Source organism: Camellia sinensis, chromosome 12 (genome assembly GCF_055761805.1).
Source record: "Camellia sinensis isolate YWXY chromosome 12, ASM5576180v1, whole genome shotgun sequence".
Classification (NCBI taxonomy): Eukaryota; Viridiplantae; Streptophyta; class Magnoliopsida; order Ericales; family Theaceae; genus Camellia; species Camellia sinensis.
This window is the reverse complement of record NC_138972.1, coordinates 160,577,426-160,583,543: the sequence shown is the minus strand read 5'-3', so window position 1 is coordinate 160,583,543 and position 6,118 is coordinate 160,577,426. Positions and strand designations below refer to the sequence as shown.

Sequence of the window (6,118 nt, the reverse complement as noted above, 5' to 3'; positions counted from 1 at the left end):
TAGATCATAATGACATACATCTACAATGTTATGGGTATTTAGAAATTATTTAACATACTCTTAGTCATATTCATTAGAGTACAATAATGTTTCTCAGCTACATTATTCTGCTGAGGCATTATGCCTTTCATAGAGTTTAGCATATCTTTATGTTTTTCACATTTTTGTTTAATTGTCTTTCTTCCTTAATAATGTCCACATCAATGGTATCCATTTACTTAGAGATCTGTTATGTAATAAATAAACAAAATCATAAAGTGAAAATTCATTTATAAATGTGACAAAATAACTTTATTTACCAAACATGCAGTGTCAAAAGGGCACATTAATGCCTATTTGGGAAATATGAAGAAACCCTATATATTTTGTGGCACTTTACTTAATGTAATTGAATTATTTTTCCTTATTACAACTCACACTAACACTAAAAGTAATACAATCTAAATTCAAAAGAATCTCATCTTTACTAGTTTTTATAACTTTTTTTTCAGAAAAATAGTATAATTTTTTATGCCACAAGTTTGAGGAGTTTTCATTTATCAAGCTATATTTAGGAGTAATATAATGATGCAAGATAATTATTTATTTATTTATTTTTATTTTTTTGAGAAATCATTAAATTTTAATTTATACAAACCATCATAAATAATACCAAAATTAACAAAAGAAGTATTTTTAATAAATTAAACTTTTATTTTAAATTTTGAAAATAACTATCAAGGTTAATTAAATTTAGACAAATCAATAAATAAATTTTTTCAAAATTAGAATGAACATAAATTTTTTTGAATAAAGTTTAAATAATGATCAATGCCCAAAAAATAAATGATAAAACCCAATAATTTCAATTGGAATTTTGACATAATTGGTTTGAAAATAATCTTGTATCAAATTAAAAAACATGAATAGCCATTTTCTTTTTTATGAGATTGAAAATCTTGAGCAAACTCATTTTCTTTATGTGGCTATTTCTTTATATCCTTTTATAAGCATTCTCCCTTTTTTTGGGTTTCTTGAATTACAAGATCAATAAATAATTTCTCAATTACTTAAGTTTTGTCTCTTCTTAGATAAAGATAGTAGTCAATTTATTAACTTTCTACTTACTATTCATAGAATTATAATCAATATAAATAACTCATACTGAAAACATAAATAATTCAAAATAAATTGCACGAAAACAAACTCATTCATAAATATTCTTAAATTATTTAATTGAGCAGTCCAGTTAAACAATTCAATGACATACTCATGCATACCATCAAATTTTATGTTGGTAAGCTTAACCATAAGTGTCCCAGCAAAAAACTTATTAACAGTTCAGAAACGTTCTTTCACATTATTTAGCATTATCAATTTAAGGAAGTTAAAACTTAATATTTAGTATAATGCATAAAAAAAACCTAAACTTTATTTGTTCGATCGTTTTATACTTTATGAAAAATCTTTTATTCTTTTATACTACTTGAATCATAATAGCAGTAAATTTCTCAAATAGTAACACTAAGTCAAAATTCATAACATCGAGATGAAATTGAACTTATTTTATTCATTTTGAGAAATCTTTTTCATTTAAAATTCAAACAAACATAGTATACAAATATAGCAAAATAAAACTTTAATCAATAATTCATGCTTACTACATTAATGCTAAGAGTAATAATTGTCAATTAGTCAAGATAAACACATGTTTAAATAATCACAAATAGTATCACTGTGATCTACCTTTGGGATAATCTAATGGCATACTATTTAACAATTATGGTGATTTCCTTTCACCAATAGGACTAGTTAATAAAATATTCATAATTAAGTAAGTCTGTTACCTATGAATACCCATCAACTACCCTATTCCAATTCAACAATTACTTACACCTGATGCACCTTTGGGCCAACCTAATATCTTTGTAATTAAAGAATTGTGATTTGCAAAGTCAATTATTTTTTTAATACTTGGGAAGGGTATTAAATTTCAATTATTTGATTCAATATCTATGTGTCATTCCGATCGAGTCACTTTGGCAACTACCAATCATATTATAATTTAGATTTCAAATCAAAATAAAAACTTTGCATGGACATTATTCAATAAATAATAGTTTATTCACAATTTTTCATCATCATAATCATAATGCATATTACTAAATCATAAGAATAATATTAAGACAACAAATATTAACACAATTCATATTTTATGTCACATAAGAATATATACTTTTGTACCTCATCAAACCACCTATAAAAATTAAGCTTGTACATAATGATGGTAATAACATCATACTGAAGTAATTTTTTAGAGGTTATAGTTAAATCCGTAAATAGCAATATGTTTAGTACTATAAAAATCACAATAACACTTTAATGTGCCACACAGTAAAATTTGATAATATAAAATTCAACAAAACATGAATAATTATGATTCATTATGTAATACGAATATATTTAGGCATTACTAAATCAAATAATACAACAATTATTACTAATCAAATTTTTTCTCAAAATAAAGACAATTAAATCATGCAAAATATTCAATTATTCAGATTTTAATTTATTCGATTTATCTTAAATTAATAATTTAACATAATATTCACCACCAATATAGATAATCATGGATGGGTCGTCAATCAAAAGTGTTCCACAAACCGATGGAGAACATAACTTTATCAAAATAATAGGTGTAATCATAAAGTGTGCATTGTAGATTTATAAATATTATTCATAAAAGATATATATACACACACAATAAAATCGTAATCAAACTTGAGCACAATTCCGAAATCGTAATCCGTTCAAATCATGTCTCACAACTAATAATAATACACAAACAATCAATGAGGGACATAAATTAAAAATCATTAATTTTTTTTAATGAAAAATCATGATATTCTCTAACTAGTGCTCTGATACCACATGTAAATAATTTTATGGTATTATGCATAATAAGCTTTATAATCCAAAATCGTGAACTATCAGATTTTCATAAATAATAACATAATACAGAAAATAAATAACATACCCGGATCAATTATGCGAAACCTTCGAGTGATTCAAAATTGATTGAATATAAACCTAATATCAATATTAGTGGAAAAATGTTTCTCTCTCTTGGCTCTCTTTAAAATATGTTATATTCAGAACAATTGATAGGATCTAAATATACTTTTATATGTAGAGAGATGACCAGTTTCCTAATATAACTATAATTTCATTTGTCCATCAAAATAGGAGATTTGGAAACTATTTCATTTATTGACCAATCAGATAATAACTTGTGATTCAATATATGAAATTATAATTTACTAAATCTATAATTCATATTGCTATTCCATGTGGGTGACCATAATAACTAAATAATTAAATTTAATCTTATACACAAAGATAAGTAGATATGTAGAAATAGAATTTCCCGACAAACACGCATGGGCGTGCACACAAATTTCTTTCAGCTGAGGCTTGTATATTCCAAGTGGGTGGGTATGGATTGTACATCGAAGCCATTGAATTTGGCTCCTGTAGAGGCTGAATAGGCGCCCATGTTGTAGAACACAATCAAATCATTAAATTGGAGCTCTGGCAGCTTACATTCTGTCATCACTACGTCCATTCCATCACAGCTTGGACCAAATATCGTGGATGGCCATAGCATTCCACATCCATCCTCGTCATCTTTCGACTGATCAGAAAGTAGTAGTGGCTTGAATGCCATGGATGACCGATCATAGGTTGAAAGATTAAACGATCCATAAATGCCATCATCTATCCAGTACTCCCTTCGCTCCCCTCTCACTCGTTTCCCAATCACATTAGTTACCAGAGTGAAGGCAGTTTCAACAAAGAATCGCCCACGCTCCGCAATCACCATCAGAGGCGACGCTACCATGTCCTTGGTGAACTCCTCTACCATGCATTGGTGGCATTTGAAGTTGAGAAGCCGCCTCAAACACAGCTCCAGCAGCAGCTATTGCATGGCGATATATTTCAAAATCCGATTCTCCACTTCCCACGTGAAACGAAACTCCGACCATCTTCAGCCCACTCATGTGAGCCTCATTGAGGAGCCGTACAAACTTCTCTGGGAGGGCACCAAATTTAGTTCCTAAGGGACGATACGAAGTATGATCTTTAAAAACTTTAATTCAAAGAAACAAGGCACATTTGGGGTGCCATTGCTTAATTTTTTCGATTTCACTCTTAGAGTCAAAGGCGGTGAGGTTGACACCAACACTTGCCGCATACTTTATGTGGGACACTGCTTTGCATGGATTGGCATAAAGAATGCGATCAGGGCTTACTCCAAGAGCGAGGACTGTCTCAATCTCGACTTGACTTGCACAGCCGAAGTTTGCCCCTAGTGAGGAAAGGGGCTTCGAGCAATGCAGAATTCGGATTACATTTAACCACATAAAATGGCTTGACGGCGGGGAAGGAATGGTTCCATGAATGCATAAGTCTCTCAACAACTCCCAAATCTAGTATGTAAAAGGGTTGATGAGTTTCTTGATTTTGAGCAATGGAGCGAATAAGATCCATCAACCAATACCTTGATATCTTGTGAATTTCATTGCCCTTCAACGTAGATGCAGGCAATGTGACTTTAAGAGTGGTGTTGGTGGTGGAACTCATCGGCGTTATGTCAATGTGTTGAGAAAATGCCATGAAGTATGTCAATTTGGTGGTGGAACTGGTGATCAGCCTTCTTTATATAGTGCACGGATACGTTCAAAAAAAATGATTAGGCACAATTAAAAATGGTTGAGATATAAACATGATTGTTACGGAAGATTTTATTGTATCATTTAAAAGTTGTGAAATATTTATAAAAAATTATAACTATAAAGAATGATTCATTACAACTATTGCCATTATTATTTCATAATATAATGATCAGTATCTCAACCCATTTCAAGAGATCTATCACACTTGAATTGTAAAGAAATAGATCAATATACATACGGATACGGCATTATATATATAGATGTACTTGGATTTGAACTACTTTTATCTCTCGAACATGATAATTGTTTGCTTCATAAGGAAAATAATAAAAGTCCACACGAAAAATATGATACTGGAAATTCAACCACACCAGTAATGATGCCAACACATGCGAAATGATTGATGATGGGTAATGGAAATTTCAAATGGTCATCTTATCTCACTTAGAGCATGTTCGGTATAATAGAATAGAATGAAATAAAAATAAAATAAGAGCAACATTAAAATAAAATGTTGAATAGAATAGAATATTTAAAATCTCCTTTAAGAATTGATTATTTTAATTTATTTTTTTATTTTTTTTTAAAAGACGAAAATAAGTAACAAATTGTGGAATGGTTTTTACTTGTTTTACCTTTTTATATTTGTTTTTGATTTTTTTTAATTTTTTAGATTCATCTATACAAAACAGACTCAAAATTTATTTTAAAAAATTAACATAATTTTAATTTTTTTTTTTTTTTTAAAAAAAGTAACTAAAGAAAAAAAAAATTAAATGTGAGTTACTTCTGTCTTCCCAAACAGCTCTTAAAGATAGATAGTAGTGTGGATTTGGATGATCACCCAGATGAAGCATCTTCTGATCTGACAATGGATGGGTGAAGGAGTTTCTCTTCATCTCTGATTTTTTTTTTTTTTAACAAGAAAAAAATGATATTCTGATATGTCATCACGACATGTGTGGGCCCAGGCTCCGAAATAGTCAGTTGACCTGATTTAAACCAATTCATAGGAAGGAACCTACTCCCGAGACATCAATGAAACTAATCAACCACTCTCAATAAAGCCAAGTTTCAATCAAAGTACAATGCGAGATTTCTATATAAAATTACTAAAATTTATTCAGCATTTCGTGTCTCCAAGAGTCAAACTTAACTCACAGTTGGGAAAGGCCAATGCCTTCACCAGTAGACCGCCACCCTCCAGTGGCTCTCTCCATCTCTGATGATCACATTATTTATCACCTAATTTTGGAAGGCCTGGACGCAGCGCCACCAAAAAGGTACACTTCGGTCCTCAAAAACAGTGTAAAAATTTGGACCTTCTAACATTTGTCCTAAGGCCTCATTTGGTATGGGAGTATTTTAATTAAAAAATTAAAAAGTTATTGAAAAAATTAAAA

At 29.7% G+C, this 6,118-nt stretch overlaps 1 pseudogene; it reads right to left on the bottom strand.

Moving 5' to 3' along the window:
- Positions 1-3,442: 3,442 nt before the first annotated feature.
- LOC114311505 (ornithine decarboxylase-like) lies at positions 3,443-4,623 on the bottom strand (annotated as a pseudogene).
- Between the last annotated feature and the right edge of the window lie 1,495 nt (positions 4,624-6,118).